The 24,602-nt window shown below is 37.6% G+C and overlaps 1 protein-coding gene across 9 annotated transcripts in view; it reads left to right on the top strand.

Annotated features, from left to right (window-relative positions):
• Nucleotides 1–24,602, top strand: part of Zpbp (zona pellucida binding protein) — a 195,698-nt gene that overhangs the window by 119,374 nt on the left and 51,722 nt on the right. The window lies entirely within an intron of this gene.

Raw genomic sequence — 24,602 nt, 5'->3', positions numbered from 1 at the left:
CTATTGTGAAGGGTGTCATTTCCCTAATTTCTTCTCACCTGCTTATCCTTTGAGTAGAGGAAGGCTACTGATTTGTTTGAATAAATTTTATACCCAGTCACTTTGCTGAAGGTGTTTATCAGGTTTAGTAGTTCTCTGGTGGAACTTTTGGGGTCACTTAAATATACTATCATATCATCTGCAAAGAGTGATTTTTTTTTTTACTTCTTCCCTTTCAATTTGTATCCCTTTGACGACCTTTCGCTGTGTGGTTGTTCTGACTAGGCCTTTGAGAACTATATTGAATAAGTACGGAGAGAGTGGGCAGCTTTGTCTAGTCCCTGATTTTAGTGGGATTACTTCTAGTTTCTCTCCATTTAGTTTGAAGTTAGCTACTGGTTTGCTATATATTGCTTTTACTATGTTTAGATATGAGCCTTGAATGCCTGATCTTCCAGGACTTAATCATGAATGGGTGTTGAATTTGGTCAAATGCTTTCTTAGCATCTAATGAAATAATCATGTAGTTCTTATCTTTGAGCTTGTTTATATAGTAGATTACACTGATGGATTTCTGTATTTTAAACCATCCCTGAATCCCTGGTGGTGTGAAGCCTACTTGATCATGATTGATGATCGTTTTTGATGTGTTTTTGGATTTGGTTTGCAAGAATTTTTCATAAGGGAAATTGGTCTGAAATTCTCTTTCTCTGTTGGGTCTTTGTGTGGTTTAGGTATAAGAGTAATTGTGGCTTCATAGAAGGAATTGGGTAGTGCTCCATCTGTTTCTATTTTATGGGATAGTTTGGATAGTATTGTTATGAGGTCTTCTATGAAGGTCTGATAGAATTCTGCACTGAACCCATCTGGACCTGGGCTCTTTTGTTGGGAGACTTTTAATCCCTGGTTCTATATCTAGGAGTTATGGGGTTGTTTAGATGCTTTATTTATTCATGATTTAACTTTGGTACACAGGTATCTTTCTAGAAAATTGTCCATTTCCTCCAGATTTTTCAGTTTTGTTGAATATTGGCTCTTGTAGTAGGATCTGATGATTTTTTAAATTTCCTCAGATTCTGTTATGTCTCCCTTTTTATTTCTGATTTTGTTAATTTGGATAAACTCTCTGTGACCTCTGGTTAGTGTGTCTAAGGGTTTATTTATCTATCTTATTGATTCTTTGTATAGTCTTTTTTTTCCTACTAGGTTGATTTCAGCTCTGAGTTTGATTATTTCCTGCCTTCTACTCCTCTTGAGTGTATTTATTTCTTTTTGTTCTAGAGCTTTTAGATGTGCTGTCAAGCTGCTGACATATGCTCTTTCCTATTTCTTTTTGCAGGCACTCAGAGCTATGGGTTTTGCTCTTAGCACTGCTTTGCTCATGTCCCATAAGTTTGGGTATGTTTTATATTCATTTTCATTAAATTCTAAGAAGTCTTTCTTTATTTCTTCCTTGACCAAGTTGTCATTTAGTTGAGTGTTGTTCAATTTCCATGTATTTGTGGGCTTTCTGTCATTATTGTTTTTATTGAAAACCAGCCTTAGTGTGTGGTGATCTGATAGGATGCATGGGATTATTTCTATCTTCCTGTATCTGTTGAGGCCTGTTTTGTGACCGATTATATGGTCAGTTTTGGAAAAGGTACCATGAGGTGATGAGAAGAAGGTATATCCTTTTGCTTTAGGATGGAATGGTCTATAAATATCTGTTGAATCCATTTAGTTCATAACTTCTGTTAGTTTCTCTATGTCTCTGTTTAATTTCTGTTTCCATGATCTGTCCATTGATGAGAGTGGGGTATTGAAATCTCCTACTATTATTGTGTGAGGCACAGTGTGTGACTTGAGCTTTAGTAAGGTTTCTTTTATGTATGTAGGTGCCCTTGTATTTGGAACATAGATATTTAGGATTGAGAGTCCATCTTGGTGGATTTTTCCTTTGATGAATATGAAGTGTCCTTCCTTACCTTTTATGATGGCTTTTGGTTGAAGGTCAACTTTATTCGATAGTAGAATGGCAACTCCAGCTTGTTTCTTTGGACCACTTGCTTGGAAAGTTGTTTTCCATTCTTTTACTCTGAGTAGTGTCTGTCTTTGTCTCTGAGTTGTGTTTCCTGTAGGCAGCAAAATGCTGGGTTCTCTTTAATATCCATTCTGAGTCTATGTGTTTTTATTGGGGAATTGAGTCCCTTGGTGTTGAGAGTTATTAAAGAATAGTGATTGTCACTTCCTGTTATTTTCGTTGTTAGAGGTGGAATTATGTTTGTGTGTCTCTCTTTTGTTTTCATTGCAAGGAGATTGCATTCTTGCTTTTTGTACAGCATAGTTTCTCTCCTTGTGCTGGAGTTTTCCATCTATTCTCCTTTGTATGTCTGTATTTGTAGAAATATATTGTATAAATTTGGTTTTGTCATGGAATACCTTGGTTTTTCCATGTATGGTAATTGAGAGTTTTATTGAATACAGTAGCCTGGGCTGGCATTTGTTTTCTCTTAGGGTCTGTATGACATCCCCACTTCCCCACTTTGGAGAGTCCAGGTTCCTCTCCCATGGGATTTTTGTTCAGAGATATGTAGGACTGGCTCAGTTCAGGGTGCAGGCCTGTAGAATTCTTAATCACATGGTATATACAGGACACAGAGCTGTCTCTGTTATTTTTGTTTGTTTTTTTTTTTTTTGTCTCTGAGACACAGTTTCAATATTTAGGCTCAGTGTTACATAGAATTCATGTAGTTCAGGCTGACTTCAAATGGTGAGGATATATCTTGTCGCATGAGCAGCGATGGGCTTATAGGCGTGGACCACTTTGCTTTTGGTAAGGGAATTGTGCCACTGCGCACATGGTTCCAGGGAACAGTATTTCTGTTCTCCTTATGATAGTTATGATATGTCAGTGCAAATTCATATATGAAGTAAGGAAGGATTGAGGTTCATTTTTTTCTCTCAATTTCCAGTTATTTTTCTTTTATTAATTGGCTAAGCCTTCACATTTTTGGAGGGGGTAGAGAGGTGTGCGTAAATAACCTGACTGTATTGGTCTTTCTTCAAACTCTGCTCAGTTTCACTGATCTCTATTTACTCCAGGAAGAGTGACTTTTTTATTCCATAGGTTTTTACCAAATCAATCAAATTCTTTGGGCCCTTTGAAATTATTCTTATTCAAAATCATTGGGTCTATTTTTATTGTCACTGCGGAAGTAGTACAAAAATCAATAATTCCACACAAACTGTACTAAAGTTTAGCAGTGCATGAGATTTTTAAAGGTATTTGATCAGAAATGAAACTTTGAACACATTTGTTTTTTCTATCTGTTAAAATTGACCATTGCTTTTAAAGATTTATTTTTCTTAAACTTTATTGTTCTGTGATCTGTGCACAGGAGTGCAGTGTATATCAGACAGAGGCATTGGATCCCCCCTCTGGAGCTGGATTTATGGGTAGTTATGAGAAGCTATATAGATGCTAGTAATAGAACTTGTGTCCTTTGCAAGAGTAGTTTATGTTTCCACCTCTCCAGCCCTGGGTATTGCATTTAAATTCAGGTGGTAATATTCAGTTGTTATTTAATTCTTTCTGCATGTTTGGCAGTACAATGTTGTTTTTATTACCTTGAATATATAGTATAAGTTGAAATCAGAAATGGTAATGCCTCTAGCACTGTTCTTATGGTTCAGATTCCTTTGGCTAGTGTGTGTGTGTGTGTGTGTGTGTGTGTGTGTGTGTGTGTGTCTGTGTGTGTTTGTATATAATATAAATATTATGGTTGGGTTTTTTGTTAATAATAGGATTTTGATCATATGATATTGATTCTGTAAATTCCATTTGATTGAATGGATATTTGAACATGATTAATTTTTTCAACCCACAGTAATGGAGTATCTTTTTCTCAGTGTCTTAACATTTTAATTGAAGAGCTCTCCTTTTTCCTTGGTTAAGTTTATCCCAAGATTATCTTAATATTTTCTGGGTACTATGAATAAGATTATTTCCAGATTCTTTTTGCAATATTTTTAGCTTTCATCTATATGAAGGCTGTATATTTTGTCTTGATTTTGTTACCTGACACTTTGTTGAAATGTTCTTTTCTGTTTTAAAAATAAGCTCTTGTTTTTGATGGAGGCTTTAGTATCTCTTATGTATATAATCATATCATCTGCAAATTTATATAATTTTACTTTTAATATTTATATCCTGTTTACTGCCTTCTCATATTTTATTTCTCTATCTCAGCCTTCAACTGCTGTGTTAAGTAGGTGGAGGGAGAATAGACAACCTTGTCTTATTTCCAGTCCTATTGGTAATGACTTAGGTTTTTCTCCAGTTAGTATAATGCTGATTGTACACCTATCATAGATGTCCTTTATTGTGTTGTTATGCTTTCTTTATCACTTGTTTCTCCATGACATCATGAAGTTGTGCTAGATTCTGTTAAAGGCATCTTCCCTGTAATTTGAGTTGACCATAGGGTTATTTTGTATTTTAGTCCACTAATTTGATGAATTTAATTTATTAAACCATTTCTCCATTTCTGGAAAAAAAGCCCAACTTCACCATCATACATGAATTTTATGACATAATATTTGAATTCAGTTTGCAAGTATTTCATTTAGAATTTTTTATGTTCATCAAGGATATTGTTCTATAATTTTGTTTTTATTGTGTATTTGGTTTTGTTATCAAGATAAGACTGACTTCATAATTGGTCATTGCTTTAAAAGCATAAGTGCTTGAATATATTTGCTTTTCTTAAAGAATACAACATACACAGTTTGAGATAGTGCAGCCCCTGAGCGGGTGGTCCTGAGGTAAATAAGAAAATAGGTGGAACAAATCTTGGGGAGCAAGTGAGCATTCTTCCATGGAATCTGCTTCAATTTCTGCATTGGGGTTCCTGCCCTGAGTGGTGCCTTAGATGATAGATGGTGATTTGGGAAAGTAAACTGAAGAAAACTCTTCTCCAAGGGGCTTTTGGCCATGGTATTTATCCCAGTACTCAACTCCCCAATAAAAAGACATAGATTAACAAACTGGATATACAATGAGGACCCTGCATTCTGCTGCCTACAGGAAACACACCTCAGAGAAAAGACAGACACTACCTCAGAGTGAAAAGCTGGAAAACAACTTTCCAAGCAAAAGGTCAGAAGAAGCAAGCTGGAGTAGCCATTCTAATATCAAATAAAATCAATTTTCAACCAGAAGTCACCAAAAAAGATAAGGAAGGACACTTCATATTCATCAAAGGAAAAATCCACAAAGATGAACTCTCAATCCTAAATATCTATGCTCCAAATACAAGGGCACCTACATACATAAAAGAAACCTTACTAAAGCTCAAAACACACATTGCACCTCACACAATAATAGTGGGAGATTTCAACACCCCACTCTCATCAATGGACAGATCATGGAAACAGAAATTAAACAGAGACATAGGCAGACTAAGAGAAGTCATGAACGAAATGGACTTAACAGATATTTATAGAACAGTCTATCCTAAAACAAAAGGATATACCTTCTTCTCATCACCTCATGGTACTTTCTCCAAAATTGACCATATAATTGATCGTAAAACAGGCCTCAACAGATACAGAAAGATAGAAATAATCCCATGCGTCCTATCAGACCACCACGGGCTAAAGCTGGTCTTCGACAACAATAAGGGAAGAACGCCCACATATATGTGGAAATTGAACAATGCTCTACTCAATGATAACCTGGTCAAGGAAGAAATAAAGAAAGAAATTAAAGACTTCTTAGAATTTAATGAAAATGAAGGTACAACATACCCAAACTTATGGGACACAATGAAACCTGTGCTAAGAGGAAAACTCATAGCTCTGAGTGCCTGCAGAAAGAAACAGGAGAGAGCCAATATCAGCAGCTTGACAGCACACCTAAAAGCTCTAAAATAAAAAGAAGCAAATATACCCAGGAGGAGTAGAAGGCAGGAAATAATCAAACTCAGAGCTGAAATCAACCAAGTAGAAACAAAAAGGTCTACACAAAGAATCAACAGAACCAAAAGTTGGCTCTTTGAGAACAATCAACAAGATAGATAAACCCTTAGCCAGACTAACCAGAGGTCACAGAGAGTGTGTCCAAATTAACAAAATCAGAAATGAAAAGGGAGACATAACTACAGAATCAGAGGAAATTCAAAAAATCATCAGATCCTACTACAAAAGCCTATATTCAACAAAACTTGAGAATCTGCAGGAAATGGACAATTTCCTAGACATATACCAGGTACCAAAGTTAAATCAGGAACAGATAAACCAGTAAAACCACCCCATAACTCCTAAGGAAATAGAAGTAGTCATTAAAGGTCTCCCAACCAAATGCAAATCAAAACAACCCTGAGATTTCACCTCACACCAGTGCGATTGGCTAAGATCAAAAACTCAGGTGACAGCAGATGCTGGCGAGGATGTGGAGAAAGAGGAACACTCCTCCATTGTTGGTGGGATTGCAGACTGGTAAAACCATTCTGGAAATCAGTCTGGAGGTTCCTCAGAAAATTGGACATTGAACTGCCTGAGGATCCAGCTATACCTCTCTTGGGCATATACCCAAAAGATGCCTCAACATATAAAAGAGACACGTGCTCCACTATGTTCATCGCAGCCTTATTTATAATAGCCAGAAAATGGAAAGAACCCAGATGCCCTTCAACAGAGGAATGGATACAGAAAATGTGGTACATCTACACAATGGAATATTACTCAGCTATCAAAAACAACGAGTTTATGAAATTCGTAGGCAAATGGTTGGAACTGGAAAATATCATCCTGAGTGAGCTAACCCAATCACAGAAAGACATACATGGTATGCACTCATTGATAAGTGGCTATTAGCCCAAATGCTTGAATTACCCTAGATCCCTAGAACAAACGAAACTCAAGACGGATGATCAAAATGTGAATGCTTCACTCCTTCTTTAAATGAGGAAAAAGAATACTCTTGGCAGGGAAGGGAGAGGCAAAGATTAAAACAGAGACTGAAGGAACACCCATTCAGAGCCTGCCCCACATGTGGCCCATACATATACAGCCACCCAATTAGACAAGATGGATGAAGCAAAGAAGTGCAGACCGACAGGAGCCGGATGTAGATCGCTCCTGAGAGACACAGCCAGAATACAGCAAATATAGAGGCGAATGCCAGCAGCAAACCACTGAACTGAGAATAGGTCCCCTATTGAAGGAATCAGAGAAAGAACCGGAAGAGCTTGAAGGGGCTCGAGACCCCAAAAGTACAACAATGCCAAGCAACCAGAGCTTCCAGGGACTAAGCCACTACCTAAAGACTATACATGGACTGACCCTGGACTCTGACCCCATAGGTAGCAATGAATATCCTAGTAAGAGCACCAGTGGAAGGGGAAGCCCTGGGTCCTGCTAAGACTGAACCCCCAGTGAACTAGTCTATGGGGGGAGGGCGGCAATGGGGGGAGGGTTGGGAGGGGAACACCCATAAGGAAGGGGAGGGGGGAGGGGTATGTTTGCCCGGAAACCGGGAAAGGGAATAACACTCGAAATGTATATAAGAAATACTCAAGTTAATAAAAAATTATAAGCCCGTGGGGAAAAAAAAAAAATAAAGGTCTCCCAACCAAAAAGAGCCCAGGTCCAGATGGGTTCAGTACAGAATTCTATCAGACTTTCATAGAAGACCTCATAACAATACTATCCAAACTATTCCACAAAATTGAAACAGATGGAGCGCTAACGAATTCCTTCTATGAAGCCACAATTACTCTTATACCTAAACCACACAAAGACCCAACAGAGAAAGAGAATTTCAGACCAATTTCCCTTATGAAAAATTCTTGCAAACCAAATCCAAAAACACATCAAAAATGATCATCGATCATGATCAAGTAGGCTTCACACCACCAGGGATACAGGGATGGTTTAAAATACAGAAATCCATCAGTGTAATCTACTATATAAACAAGCTCAAAGATAAGAACTACATGATTATTTCATTAGATGCTAAGAAAGCATTTGACCAAATTCAACACCCATTCATGATTAAAGTCCTCGAAGATCAGGCATCGAAGGCCCATACCTAAACATAGTAAAAGCCATATACAGCAAACCAGTAGCTAACATTAAACTAAATGGAGAGAAACTAGAAGCAATCCCACTAAAATCAGGGACTAGACAAAGCTGCCCACTGTCTCCCTACTTATTCAATATAGTTCTTGAAGTTCTAGCAAGAACAATCAGACATCAAAAGGAGGTCAAAAGGATACCGATTGGAAAAGAAGAAGTCAAAATATCACTCTTTGCAGATGATATGATAGTATATTTAAGCAATCCCAAAAGTTCTACCAGAGAACTTCTAAACCTGATAAACCCCTTCAGCAAAGTGGCTGGGTTTAAAATTAACTCAAATAAATCAGTAGCCTTCCTCTACACAAAAGAGAAACAAGGTGAGAAAGAAATTAGGGAAATGACACCCTTCATAATAGTCCCAAATAATCTAAAATACCTCCGTGTGACTTTAACCAAGCAAGTGAAAGATTTATACGATGAGAACTTCAAGCCTCTGAAGAAAGAAATTGAAGATCTCAGAAGAAGGAAAGATCTCCCAAGCTCATGGATTGGCAGGATTAATATAGTAAAAATGGCCATTTTTGCTATATTAAAAGCGTTCTACAGATTCAATGAAATCCCCATCAAAATACCAATCCAATTCTTCAAAGAGTTAGACAGAACAATTCGCGAATTCATCTGGAATAACAAAAAACCCAGGATAGCTAAAACTATCCTCAACAATAAAAGGACTTCAGGGGGAATCACTATCCCTGAACTCAATCAGTATTACAGAGCAATAGTGATAAAAACTGCATGGTATTGATACAGAGACAGACAGATAGACCACTGGAATAGAATTGAAGACCCAGAAATGAACCCACACACCTATGGTCACTTGATTTTTGACAAAGGAGCCAAAACCATCCAATGGAAGAAAGATAACATTTTCAGCAAATGGTGCTGGTTCAACTGGAGATCAGCATGTAGAAGAACGCAGATCGATCCATGCTTATCACCCTGTACAAAGCTTAAGTCCAAGTGGATCAAGGACCTCCACATCAAACCAGATACACTCAAACTAATAGAAGAAAAAGTGGGGAAGAATATCGAACACATGGGCACTGGAGAAAATTTCCTGAATAAAACACCAATGGCTTATGCTCTAAGATCAAGAATCGACAAATGGGATCTCATAAAACTGCAAAGTCTCTGTAAGGCAAAGGACACTGTTTGGTCAAAACGGCAACCAACAGATTGGGAAAAGATCTTTACCAATCCTACAACAGATAGAAGACTTATATCCAAAATATACAAAGAACTCAAGAAGTTAGACCGCAGGGAGACAAATAACCCTATTAAAAAATGGGGTCAGAGCTAAACAAAGAATTCACAGCTGAGGAATGCCGAATGGCTGAGAAACACCTAAAGAAATGTTCAACATCTTTAATCATAAGGGAAATGCAATTGAAAACAACCCTGAGATTTCACCTCACACTAGTGAGAATGGCTAAGATCAAAAACTCAGGTGACAGCAAATGCTGGCGAGGATGTGGAGAAGGAGGAACACTCCTCTATTGTTGGTGGGATTGCAGACTGGTACAACCATTCTGGAAATCAGTCTGGAGTTTCCTCAAAAAGTTGGACATTGAGCCCAGCTATACCTCTCTTGGGCATATGCCCAAAAGATGCCCCAATGTATAACAAAGTCACATGCTGCACTATATTTATAGCAGCCTTATTTATAATAGCCAGATGCTGGAAAGGACACAGATGCCCTTCCACAGAGGAATGGATACAGAAAATGTGGGACATCTATACAATGGAATATTACTCAGCTCTGAAAAACAATGACTTTATGAAATTCATAGGCAAATGGATGGAACTGGAAAATATCATCCTGAATGAGGTAACCCAATCACAGAAAAACATACATGGTATCCACTCATTGCTAAGTAGATTTTAGCCCAAATGCTCGAATTACCCTAGATGCACAGAACACATGAAACTCAAGAAAGATGACCAAAATGTGAATGATTCACTCCTTCTTCAAAAGGGGGACAATAATGCCCTTGGGAGGGAATAGGGAGGCAAAGTTTAGAACAGAGACTGAAGGAACGGCCATTCAGACCCTGCCCCACATGTGGCCCATACATATATAGCCACCAAACTAGATAAGATGGATGAAGCAAAGAAGTGCTGGCCGACAGGAACTGGATGTAGATCTTTCCTGATAGACACAGCCAGAATATGGCAAATACATAGGTGAATGCCAGCAGCAAACTGGGAATGGGATCCCCATTGAAGGAATCAGAGAAAGGACTGGAAGAGCTTGAAGGCGCTGGAGACCCCATACGAACAACAATGTCAAGCAACCAGAGTTTCCAGGGACTAAGCCACTACCCAAAGACTATATGTGGATTGACTCTGGACTCCAACCACTTAGGTAGCAATGAATAGCCTAGTAAGAGCACTAGTGGAAGGGGAAGCCCTTCGTCCTGCCAAGACTGAACCCCCAGTGAATGTGATTGTTGGGGTGAGGGTTGTAATGGGAGGAGGATGGGGAGGAGAATATCCATAGAGAAGGGAAGGGGGAGGGGTTAGGGGGATGTTGGCTGGGAATCAGGGAAAGGGAATAACAATCGAAATGTAAATAAGAAATACCCAATGTAATAGAGATGAAAAAAAAAAACCTGTAAGTATCTGTAAGAATGTCTCCCTATTCGTTTGTAGTTTTGTTAATTTGGGTCTTCTGTCTTGGCTAATTTGACCAATGGTTGATCATCCTTGTTTACTTAAAAAAACAAGTCTTAATTTCATTAATTCTTTTTGTTATTATTGTTTTTATTTTGTTTGTTGATGCACTAGTCTTAATTATTTCTCACTCTCTACTGCTTCTCTGAGGTTACAATGTTAGAGGCTGTTCGAGATCTTTTTTTTAAAATGTAGGTGCTTCCATTAGCACTGCCTTCATTTTGTCTGATATATTTTGATATATTGTTTTTTAATTTTTATTCAGGTATAGATTTTTAAAATTTTTTATTTGTTTAGAGCGTCACTCAGCATTAAGTTGTACAGTTTTATTTTGTTTTTATTGAAGTTTTTTTACATACAGCATATTCTAATCACAATATCCCCTCCCATGTCTTTCTCCAAGTCTTTTGTATCTCCTTAACCATCCAGCTCAGTACCTTCTCTCTTTAGAAAACAAGCAGGGAGTAGGACAATAAACAAATAAGCAAGCCAGTATAGAAGAAATCAAACAGAGAAACAGAAAAAGTAGAAAGAATGAAAATAAAGAAAAAGCACGAGAAACACACATATGTATATAAATACATGTGTGCATGAGCTCACACACACACACACACACACACACACACACACACACACACACTGGTTCGCACATGCCACATGCACACCTTAAAATAAAAATTAGAAACTGTAATAGATATGCAAAGTACAGGTAAATTAATAGATGCCCAAACAAAGAATTCTGGATTAAAACATGTGTAATAATACCATTGTGGTGGCTCTCTGCGGTGGGTATGGGGTCTGCTCTTAGTGGGGTATGTATACCCAGTGTGAGTCTATTGGAGAAAACCAACCTTTTCTTCATTTGTGCTTGTCAGATTGACATAGCTTCTAGATTAGGGATGGGGTTCGTGTGCATTTCTCTTAAGTGCTGGGACCCATCTGGTGCAGACCTGTGTGCTGCCAGTCTCTATGTCAGTCCTGTTGTATCTGGTGTCTTAAAGCCACCTGGAATTTTGTTTTCTCACATATCCAGTTTGTTCCAGAAATAATGACTCTGAGACTTAATGTTTTATTAATAAATGACCAGGCCAAAAACATTGCTTCTTCCCTGACTACCTCATAACTTAATTACTCATTTATTCTAAGTCATGTCATGTGGCTGGTTACTTGGTCCTCAGTTTTTATATGACCAGTATCTTATGTGTCTGTGGTGAATCTTCTTTGCCTCTGATTCTTTTCGCAGAAATACTCTGTCCAGGAACTTTCACCTCCATAGTTCTTGTCTAAGCTAACAGGCCAACAGTGTTTTATTGACAGGTGATGCGTCCATATAGTACAAGATGCTCTCTCTACAGTCAGGTTTAGCACTCTGTGGAACATTAAATAGGACAGGTTTAATCCCATGACTTTTTATATTTTTTTGTTGTTTTTCTTGATTGCCTGTTAGAATGTAATATGTAGTATTAATTTTCTATACTTATTGTGATTATTTTTCCCTAGTATATAATCTGTTTAGGGGAAAGTTCATTGACTGCTGAGAAAAAATGTGAATTTCTAGAGTTTGGGTGGAGTGTTATGTTAGGTACATTTGAGTTATGGTGTGTCTGCGCTTTTTTTTTTTTTTTTAGTCAGAATTACATGTTGGTGACATATTGAAGTTACCCAGTATAACTGTGTTGGAGTGGATCTGTGAATTTATATCTATTAGTGTTTGTTTTCAGTATACCTCATTGGATATATATGTTCAGAATTATAATATTCTCTTTATTAAGTATGAAGAGATTTCATTTTGTGTTCTGAAAAGTCCTAGAAGTCAATTTTGTCTTATGTTAGAATAGATTTGTTCGATTGTTTCTTAGTTCCATCCCATGGTAGAAATACCAGTCTTCCCTTTTACTCTGAAATAGGGTCCATCCCTAAAGATTAAATGTGTTCTTTTGAGGCAATAAAAAGAAATACTGTCATTTAATTTTGTTCTGATTAGGGAATTAAGTAAAATTTAGAGTTATTATCGATGGATATAGTTTTTTCAGTTTTGTTGTTTTTGTTTTGTCTTCTTAGATTTCTTTTGATTGATTATCCTATTATTACTTTTCTTCTGTGGTCTTAGAATATGTTTATTCTTTTTGTCAGTTCGAGGTGTTTTTTTCCCAAACTTATATAGAATTGACTTAGTGCTCATATACCTTAAGTCTGTTTTTTATCATGGAGAATTTCTGTTTTTCTTAACTTATGAAAGAAAGTTTTGTTGGTTATAATCATCTGAATTGGATGGTGTATTCTTTTAGAACTTTAATACTTCCAAGAACTTATGTCTTTGCATTTTAATGAATCGGTTGTTATTTTGATGTGCCTACCATTGTGTATGACTTGGCCTCCTTCTCTTGCTACTTTCACTATCCTTCATTCTGTTTTTAGTGTTTTCACTCTAATATGTGGTAGGTGCCTTCTTTTCTGGCCTTTTCATTTGGTGTTCTGAAAGCTTCTTATATTCTTATATTAGGTTTCCTCTATCTAGATTTAGGAAGTTTTCTTCTATTGTTTCATTGAAAATATTTTCTATGTCTTTTTTCTTCATGTATACTCATTGTTTATGGATTTTGTTTATTTATTGTGCCCCAAAGATCTTCCAGGCTCCATTTCTGTGTTTAAAAAAATTGTCATTTTCTTTGATTAAATGATCTAATAATTCCTCTACCCCATCTCTGTTAAATGTTTCCATGGGTATTATTATATGGCTAATTTTTTTCCTTCCCAACTTTATTCCATTTGTTTTTTTTTTTTTAGTATTTTTCTTTGTTCGGTTTCCCTCTATCAGTCTTCACTCTCTCAGTCTGTATTCTTCTCGATTAAGGTTCTCACTGTGTATCCTTGACTGTTCAGGAACTTACTATATCTGGCCTATATATTTGTATCCTGAATTGTCTTCCTTAAACTCTTTACATTTGTAAACTTTGATAATTTTATTCCTGCCTTTTGTAAGTTCATTTGGGTGTTTAGTTGTATGCTACTTAAATTATTTTGAGTTTTATGAATATACGAATGTTTATAATTATAGTTTGAGTTTTATGTCTACAAATCTATAGTTTGTGACTTTAGAAGTTGAGACATGTACAATCCTATGGTATAAAGCAGGGGAGCTGGTTTAGGAACATTATGTGCACTTGGCCAAGTCATAGTATTTTGTTCTTCCTGGGGCCTGTTAGCCTGTCACAGGATTGTGACCCAGTTAACAATACCAGAAATGAGTTTCACCACGTGTTTAACGTCATTGAGAAAGTGGTTGGTTACTTCCATAGCATTCATGCCACTTTTGCACAAGTCAGTATTTATTGCCAGGCAAATTGTTATTGTAGATCAGAGGTCACAGCTGGGTAAGTTTGATGGTTATTTTTCTCCCCTGGTAGTTTGCATAGAATCAGCATTATGAAAACTGAAGGTTTCAGGTTGGTATAGGCTTAATTTATTCATGTTGTGTGACTGAAGTTTTCATGGCATCAATAATAGGGTCTTGCTATCAAGTTCTGAAGCCCAGTCAAAAGCAATGGCAGTTGCCTATAAAGTTTGAGGAGAGTATGTGGAATCTCACAGACCAATAGCTTGAGCACCTGGCACTGTATTTCTTTATACTCTATGGTGTTCAGAAAAGGGTCAACACCTTCAATGATAGGGTAACACATGTCTGTATATTTATTAGTAAGCTTCTACTCTAGTAGGTTTCCATATGTTTTTTCCCACAGGTCTTAATTATCTCTATACTTCCTGCTTTATTCTGTCCTCCTCTTCCTGATCACATTTAACCGTTAATGGATTTTGAAATAATCATTCTTTGTAAGATCAAGAAAGACAAATCACTACATGTTCTCACTCATATATGATTGTAGCTTTAAATTTCCAGATATGTGTGTTGAGTTGAAGTTGGAAATCTAGTAAGGATCCCAGAGAGGATTTCAAGGCACGGAGAAAAGTCTTTTAGTGTAAGTTTCAGCTTTATGGAACAGTCACCACTTCAGTAACATTATGAGTGAAGAGGCGCCTCTTAGTATTTGCCTCAGATTCTAGTATGCTCTACAGGGTAAAGTGCTTATTAGTTGTTTATTATGAAATCACTGGACTCTTGCTTCTGAGGAGTAGATTGTATGTTCCACTGAAGTCAAGTTGCTTAGGATCTTTGTTCTTTCCTTTCTCAGTTCTTTGGTTCTGCATTTGAACTTAACTTTTCTTCAAAAATCTCTGTCTGACTTAGATACCTGTTCCAGTGTTCCTAAAAATGGCAAAGACAGTTTCAAGCTTTGAGTTATCATTGTACAATTCTCTATTGGGTCATTTTATTGAGACATTCTGCCTCTCATTTGTTCAATGAGTATTAAGAAAACTCATATTTCTTGTTCTTGGAAGATACAATTAAGATTCCTTCCTTCACATTAAGAACTATTAATTAGAACCTCTTTTCCTATCTTTCCTATCGATTATTTTTATATCTTTTATTTATTATTTATTTATTCTTCTCTCATGTATTATTACATCCTGAACCAGTTTACCCAGTCTCCACTCCTCCCATTTTTCCTGTTCTCTACTCTTCCCCACACCTATTCCTCCTCTGCTTACCTTCAGAAAAGAAATTTCCCCCAATCCCCACAGGAATATCAGCAGAATGCAGTGTGACAAGTCCCAGTAAGACTAGACACATACCCTCATATAAAGGCTGAATGAGGCATATTAGGAGGAAAAGGGTCCCCAAAACAGGCAAATTAGTCCCATTTCCATTGTTAGGAGTTCCAGAACAACACCACACTATACAACTATTGCAGAAGACCTAGGTCAGACCAATACAGGTTCCCTGATTGTCCTTTCTGTGTATCCCTAGGAACCCTGGTTAGTTGATTCTGTGGGCCATGTTTCTATGGTGTTTTAGATTCCTTGGTTTCTACAGTCCTTCCTTTTCCTCTTCTGTGGGTCTGTTAATCTGCTCCCATTTGTTTCTGGATGAAACATCTCAACTAACAAATATGCTAGGTGTCACTCTATGAGTGTAGCAGAATATCATTATGAGTCATGAAATCATTGCATTGAGTCTGTCAGTCTGTCAGTCTGTCAGTCTGTCTGCCTGCCTGCCTTCCTTTCTTTCTTCCTTCCTTCCTTCTTCCTTCCTTCCTCTTTCTTCCTTCTAGTTACCTTCTTCCCCTCCCCTCATCTCCCCTCCCTCCCTCCCTTCCTCTCTCCCTCTTTCTTTTTTGCCAATTGTGTTTGGTTCTAACCCAGGTTTCTAGGTTATCTTGTCTCTATTTCCTGGCAATACAGGCAGCTTTAGGCATGGGCACTCTCTTGTGGCATGAGCCTCAAATTGTATGAGTCATTGTTCTGCACCATTGCCTCAGCAAATCCTATAGGCAGGACAAATTGTAGGTTGAAGGTTTTATGGCTTTGTTGATATCCCAGTTCTAAGATTTGAAGACATGTTTATAGGAGACGGTTGGTTCAGGCTTTGTAGTCTTCATTACCAGAATTTTTTGCTAGTGTCACTGTCATAGATTCTAGGGAGTTTCCATTGCATGAGATTTGCACATAACACCTGAAATGTCCCCCAGTTTGTCACCTCTCCCAGTACCTTCTTCCTCCATGCCTCTCCCCACCTATTCCTGCCTGTTCCCATTCCCACCTATCTATAGTTCACCTGTGAAATCTATTTCCCCTTCCCAGGGAGATCCATGCATCTCCCCTTGAGCCCTCCTTGTTACTTAGCCTCTTTGGGTCTGTGGATTGTATGTAACATGATCTTCCTTTCCTTGACAGATAATTCCACAAGTGAGTACTTACCATGTTTGTCTTTCTGGGCCTGAGTTACCACACTCAAGATGATTCTTTCTCTAGTTCCATCCATTTAGTTGCAAATTTCATGATGTCATTGTATAAATACACCATTAACATTTACACATCCATTCTTCAGTTGAGGGATATATTCAGTTGAGTTGATAGATTTGTTCAGTTCCTGATAATTATGAGTAAAGCTTCTAAGAACATAATTGAACAAGTATCCTTTGTAGTAGGATGGGGCATCCTTTGGGTATATGAACAGGAGTGGTATAGCTGGGTCTTGAGGTAGATTGAATTTCCTGAAAAACAGCCATCTTGATTTCTAAAGTGGTCATTCAAGTTTGTACTCCAACCAGCAAAGGAAGAGTGTTCCCCTGGTTCCACATCCTCACTTGCATAAGCTGTCACTTGTGTTCTTGTACTTAGCCATGCTGACAGGTGTAAGACAAAACCTCAAAGTAATTTTGATTTGCATTTCCCTGATGACTAAGGACATTGAACATTTCTATAAGTGTTTCTCAGCCATTTCTCAGTCCTTTGTTGAGAATTCTCTGTTTAAATGTGTATCCCATTTTTAACTGAATTATTTGATTTATTGATATCTAGTTTCTTGAGATAGCTATGTTAGTGTGTGTGTGTGTGTGTGTGTGTGTGTGTGTGTGTGTGTGTGTGTGTATGTATGTACGTTGGATATTAGTCCTTTGTCAGATGTGTAGTTTATGAAATTTGTTTCCCATTCTTTAGTCTGCAATTTCGTCCTATTGATGCTATCCTTTGCCTTATGTAAGAGTTTCAATTTCATGAGGTCCCATTTATTAACTGTCATTCTTAGTGCCTGTGCTATTGATATTCTGTTCAAGAACTCCCTTCCTGTGCCAATGTGTTCAAGGGCATTCCCCACTTTTTCTTCTATTGGATTTAGCACATCTGGTTTTATGCTGAGGTCTTTGATTCACTTGGACTTGAATTTTTGCTGGGTGATAGATATTGATCTATTTGTATTCTTCTGCATACTAACATCCAGGTCGAAGATCACCATTTGTTGGAGTTGCTTTCTTTTTTTTCTATTGTACATATATTCTGGATTCTTTATAAAATATCAGATGTCCCATAGATGTGTGGATTTACATCTGTGTCTTTGATTCGATTCCATTGATCATCCTGTCTGTTTTATACCACATGATGTATGTTGTCTTTATTGCTATAGTTCTGTAGTGCAGTTTGAAATCAGATGGTGATACCTCTAGAAGTGTTTTTATTACATAGGATTTTTTTTTTTAGTTAATCTTGTATCTAGCCTTTTCACTGAAGTTGTTTATCAACTCTAGGAGTTCCCTGGTATAATTTTTAGATCACTTATGTATATTACCATATCATCTGCAAATAAAGGTACTTTGACTTCTTCCTTTCCATTTTGGACCCCCTTCATCTCCTTTGGTTGTCTATTGGTCTAGCTAGAAAATCAAGTATTATGTTAAATAGATATGGAAAGATTTGACAGTCTTGTCTTGTTCCCGATTTTAGTGGAATTGCTTTGAGTTTCTCTCCATTTTAATTTGATGTTGGCTGTAGGTTTGCTGTAATTTCTTTAATTATGTTTAGGCATGTCCCTTGTGACTTTCATCTCTTCAAGACGTTTTCCCATGAAGGGTGTTGTATTTGTCAAAGGCTTTCGCAGCATGTGGTAAGATGATTATGTGGGTTTTTTTCCTTTCAGTTAGCTTAAATGGTGTATATTGCCAGATTTTCATATGTTGAACTGTTCTGCATTTCTCAGATGAATCCTACTTGATCATTTTGAATAATCTTTTTGGTGTGTTCTTGTATTTATTTTGCAAGCATTTTGAATATTTTTGTAGCAATTTTCATGAGGGAAATGGGTGTGTAATTCTCTTGCTCTCTTGAATCTTTATATAGTTTGGGTACCGGTATGATAATGCCTATTAGCAACATCCTCTTTTTAATATTTTTAATAATTTGAGGCTTATTGGCATTATCTCTTTATTTGAAAGGTAAAGTTCTGTACTAAACTAAAACTGTATGGCCCTGGGCTTGTTTTGTTTTGTTTTTTGTTTGTTTGGTTTTTTTGTTGTTGTTGGTTTTTTGTTTTTTGTTTTTTTTTTTTTTTTTTGGTTTGGAGACTTTCCATGACTGCTTTTGGCTAAGTTTGGCTAAGCATTTTCTCTCTTGTTTATTTTCTAAGAGAACCAACTCTTTAGTTCTGATAATGCTTCATACTGATCTGTTTGTTTCTAATTTAATGAATTCAACCCCGAATTTGATTATTTCCCACCATCTACCCCTTTGGATTTGTTTGCTTTTTTCTGTTCTAGAGCTTCAGGTATGCTATTAAGTTGCTAGTATGAGATCTCTCTAATTTCTTTATGAAGGTACTTAGTGCCATAAACTTTCCTCTCAGCACTGTTTCCATTGTGTCTCATAAATTTGGGTATGTTGTGTCTTCATTTCACTGAATTCCAGGAAGTCTTTAATTTATTTATTTCTGCCTTGACCCAGTGTTCATCTAGAAGAGAGTTTTTTAATTTCCATTCTTTTTTTAGGCATTCTGCTTCTCTTGTTATTGAAATCCAACTTTAGTCCATGGTGTATGCAGTAGGTTATTTCAATTTTATTCTATCTGTTGAGCCTTCCTTCTTGACTGAGTATATGATCAGTTGTGAAGAAAGTTCTGTGAAGTACTAAGAAGGTATATTCTTTTGTGTTTGGGTTAAATGTTCTGTGATGTGTTACATCCATTTTGTTTGTAATACCTGTTGGTTTAGTATTTCTTTGTTTATTTTTTGTCTGGGTGATCCTGTCCATTGTTTCGAGTAGGGTATTTAAGTCTCCTGCTATTAATGTGTGAGGGTTAATATGTGATTTAAGCTTTTACAAACATGGATGCACTTGAATTTGGGGCATAAATGTTAAGAATTGAAACATCTTATTGGCCTCACAGCTCCCTGCTCCCAAACCCTGTGGGGGAGAGAGCTCACCGCCCAGACTGGTGGGCACTCCTGAGACTGATAGGGTGGGAGAGACCGCCATACTGCCCACCCTTGCCCTCATCCCTGGCCCAAGAGGAAATTGTATAGGGCCTCTGGGAACAGGAAGATAGGGGCACTCAAGCTGCAGGGCCCCTGCAGTACAGACACCGCCCAGATCTGAAGGGACCCTGTCAACAGCTCCCTGCACCCAAATCCCGTGGGAGTGAGAACTAAACCTTCAGAGGGGCAGACATGCCTGGGAAGCCAGAAGAAACTACACTCTGCCCACATTACTGACTCTAGAGGAAAACACCTAGCACCATCTGGACCCCCTGTGCGCAGAGACCCAAGAAAAGACAGGGCAGGCCCTTCTGGTTGCTGCCCTCACAGAGAGCTGAGACACACCCCAGAGGAGCGACTTCAGGCATGAGACCAGAGGTAGGACCAACTTTTCTGCTCCAAGTGACGTACCTGGTGGACTCAGGACACACGCCGAAGGAAGAGCTGAAGACCAGTAGACAGGAAAGACTACACGCCTGAAAGCAGAATACTCTGTTCCCATAACTGGTTGAAAGAAAACAGGATAACAGGTCTACAGCACTCCTGACACACAGACCTATAGGACGGTCTAGCCACTGTCAGAAATAGCAGAACAAAGTAACACTAGAGATAATCTGATGGCGAGAGGCAAGTGCAGGAACCCAAGCAACAGAAACCAAGACTACATGCCATCATCGGAGCCCAATTCTCCCACCAAAACAAACATGGAATATCCAAACACACCAGAAAAGCAAGATCTAGTTTCAAAATCATATTTGATCATGATGCTGGAGGACTTCAAGAAAGACATGAACACACTTAGGGAAACACAGGAAAACATTAATAAACAAGTAGAAGCCTACAGAGAGGAATCGCAAAAATCCCTGAAAGAATTCCAGGAAAACACAATCAAACAGTTGAAGGAATTAAAAATGGAAATTGAAGCAATAAAGAAAGCACAAAGGGAGACAACCATGGATATAGAAAACCAAAGGAAGTGACAAGGAGCCATAGATACAAGCATCACCAACAGAATACAAGAGATAGAAGAGAGAATCTCAGGAGCAGAAGACTCCATAGAAATTATCGACAAAACTGTTAAAGATAATGTAAAACAGAAAAAGCTACTGGTCCAAAACATACAGGAAATCCAGGACACAATGAGAAGATCAAACCTAGGGATAATAGGTATAGAAGAGAGTGAAGACCCCCCAGCTCAAAGGAACTGTAAATATCGTCAACAAAATCATAGAAGAAAACTTCCCTAATCTAAAGAAAGAGATGCCCAGAAACATACAAGAAGCCTACAGATCTCCAAATAGATTGGACCAGAAAAGAAACCCCTCCCATCACATAACAGTCAAAACATCAAATGAACAAAACAAAGAAAGAATATTAAAAGCAGTAAGGGAAAAAGGTCAAGTAACATAAAGGCAGACCTATCAGAATTACACCAGACTTCTCAGCAGAGACTATGAAATCCTGGACAGATGTCATACAGACCCTAAGAGAACACAAATGCCAGCCAAGGTTACTGTATCCAGCAAAATTCTCAATTAACATAGATGGAGAAACCAAGATATTTCCATGACAAAACCAAATTTACACAATATCTTTCTAGAAATCCAGCGCTACAAAGGATAATAAATGGTAAAGCCCAACATAAGGAGGCAAGCTACACCCTAGAAAAAGCAAGAAACTTGCTTGGCAACAAAACAAAGAGAAGAAAAGCACACAAACACAATCTCACATCCAAATATGAATATACCAGGAAGCAATAATCACTATTCCTTAATATCTCTCAACATCAATGGTCTCAACTCTCCAATAAAAATACATAGATTAACAAACTGGATACTCAATGAGGACCCTGCATTCTACTGCCTACAGGAAACACACCTCAAAGACAGACACTACCTCAGAGTGAAAGGCTGGAAAACAACTTTCCAAGCAAATGGTCGGAAGAAGCAAGCTGGAGTAGCCATTCTAATATCTAATAAAATCAATTTTCAACCAAAAGTTAACAAAAAAGATAAGGAAGAACACTTCATATTCATCAAAGGAAAAATCCACCAAGATGAACTCTCATTCCTAAGTATCTATGCTCCAAATACAAGGGCACCTACATACATAAAAGAAACCTTACTAAAGCTCAAAACACACATTGCATCTCACACAATAATAGTAGGAGATTTCAACACCCCACTCTCATCAATGGACAGATCATGGAAACAGAAATTAAACAGAGACATAGACAGACTAAGAGAAGTCATGAACCAAATGGACTTAATAGATATTTATAGAACATTCTATCCTAAAACAAAATGGATATACCTTCTTCTTACCCCTTCATGGTACTTTCTCCAAAATTGACCATATAATCGATCATAAAGCAGGTCTCAACAGATACAGAAAGATAGAAATAATCCCATGCGTCCTATCAGACCACCACGGCCTAAAGCTCGTCTTCAATAACAATAAGAGAAGAACACCCACATATACATGGAAGTTGAACAATGCTCTACTCAATGATAACCTGGTCAAGAAAGAAATAAAGAAATTAAAGACTTCTTAGAATTTAATGAAAATGAAGGTACAACATACCCAAACTTATGGGACACAATGAAAGCTGTGCTAAGAGGAAAACTCATAGCTCTGGGTGCCTGCAGAAAGAAACAGAAGAGAGAATATATCAGCAGCTTGACAGCACACCTAAAAGCTCTAGAACAAAAAGAAGCAAGTACACCCAGGAGGAGTAGAAGGTAGAAAATAATCAAACTCAGAGCTGAAATCAACCAAGTAGAAACACAAAGGACTATACAAAGAATCAACAGAACCAAAAGCTGGTTCTTTGAGAAAATCAACGAAACAGATAAACCCTTAGCCAGACTAACCAGAGGACACAGAGAGTATGTCAATTAACAAAATCAGAAATGAAAAGGGAGACATAGCTACAGGATCAGAGGAAATTCAAAAAATCATCAGATCCTACTACAAAAGCCTGTATTCAACAAAACTTGAAAATCTGGAGGAAATGTACAATTTCCTAGACAGATACCAGGTACCAAAGTTAAATCAGGAAGAGATAAACCATTTAAACAGCCCCATAAATCCTAATGAAATAGAAGCAGTCATTAATGGTCTCCCAACAAAAAGGAGCCCAGGTCCAGACAGGTTCAGTACAGAATTCTATCAGACCTTCATAGAAGACCTCATACCAATACTATCCAAACTATTCCACAAAATTGAAACAGATGGAGCACTACCGAATTCCTTGTATGAAGCCACAATTACTCTTATACCTAAACCACACAAAGACCCAACAAAGAAAGAGAACTTCAGACCAATTTCCCTTATGAATATCGACGCAAAAATACTCAATAAAATTCTGGCAAATCGAATCCAAGAGCACATCAAAACAATCATCCACCATGATCAAGTAGGCTTCATCCCAGGCATGCAGGGATGGTTTAATATACGGAAACCATCAACGTGATCCATTATATAAATAAACTGAAACAACAAAACCCCATGATCATTGCATTAGGTGCTGAGGAAGCATTTGACAAAATTCAACACCCCTTCATAATAAAAGTCCTGGAAAGAATAGGAATTCAAGGCCCATACCTAAACATAGTAAAAGCCATATACAGCAAGCCAGTAGCTAACATTAAACTAAATGGAGAGAAACTTGAAGCAATCCCACTAAAATCAGGGACTAGACAAGGCTGCCCAATCTCACCCTACTTATTCAATATAGTTCTTGAAGTTGTAGCCAGAGCAATCAGACAACAAAAGGAGATCAAGGGGATACAGATTGGAAAAGAAGTCAAAATACCACTATTTGCAGATGATATGATAGTATATTTAAGCAATCCCAAAAGTTCCACCAGAGAACTACTAAACCTGATAAACACCTTCAGCTAAGTGGCTGGGTATAAAATTAACTCAAATAAATCAGTAGCCTTCCTCTACACAAAAGAGAAACAAGCCGAGAGAGAAATTAGGGACCAAGTAATATAAAATACCTCGGTGTGACTTTAACCAAGCAAGTGAAAGATCTATATGATAAGATCTTCAAGCCTATGAAAAAAGAAATTGGAGAAGATCTCAGAAGATGGAAAGATCTCCCATGTTCATGCATTGGCAGGATTAACATAGTAAAAATGGCCATCTTACCAAAAGAGATCTACAGATTCAATGCAATCCTCATCAAAATACCAATCCAGTTCTTCAGAGAGTCAGACAAAACAATTTGCACATTCATCTGGAATAACAAAAAACCCAGGATAGCTAAAACCATCCTGAACAATAAAAGGACTTCAGGGGGAATCACTATCCCTGAACTCAAGCAGTATTACAGAGCAATAGTGATAAAAACTGCATGGTATTGGTACAGAGACAGACAGATCGACCAGTGGAATAGAATTGAAGACCCAGAAATGCACCCACACACTTATGGTCACTTGATTTTTGACAAAGGAGCCAAAATCATCTAATGGAAAAAAAGATAGCATTTTCAGCAAATGGTGCTGGTTCAACTGGATGTCAGCATGTCGAAGAATGCAGATCGATCCATTCTTATCACCCCGTACAAAGCGTAAGTCCAAGTGGATCAAGGACCTCCACATCAAACCAGATACACTCAAACTAATAGAAGAAAAAGTGGGGAAGAATCTCGAACACATAGGCACTGGAGAAAATTTCCTGAACAAAACACCAATGGCTGATGGTCTAAGATCAAGAATGGACAAATTGGATCTCATAAAACTGCAAAGCTTCTGTAAGGCAAAGGACACTGTTGTTAGGACAAAATGGCAACCAACAGATTGGGAAAAGATCTTTACCAATCCTATAACTGATAGAGGGCTCATATCCAAAATATATAAAGAACTCAAGAATTTAGACTGCAAGGAGACAAATAACCCTATTAAAAAATGGGGTTCAGAGCTAAACAAAGAATTCACAGCTGTGGAATGCCGAATG

Source organism: Rattus norvegicus, chromosome 14 (assembly GCF_021556685.1).
Source record: "Rattus norvegicus strain SHRSP/BbbUtx chromosome 14, alternate assembly SHRSP_T2T, whole genome shotgun sequence".
Classification (NCBI taxonomy): domain Eukaryota; kingdom Metazoa; phylum Chordata; class Mammalia; order Rodentia; family Muridae; genus Rattus; species Rattus norvegicus.
This window is presented reverse-complemented; position numbering and strand designations above follow the sequence as displayed.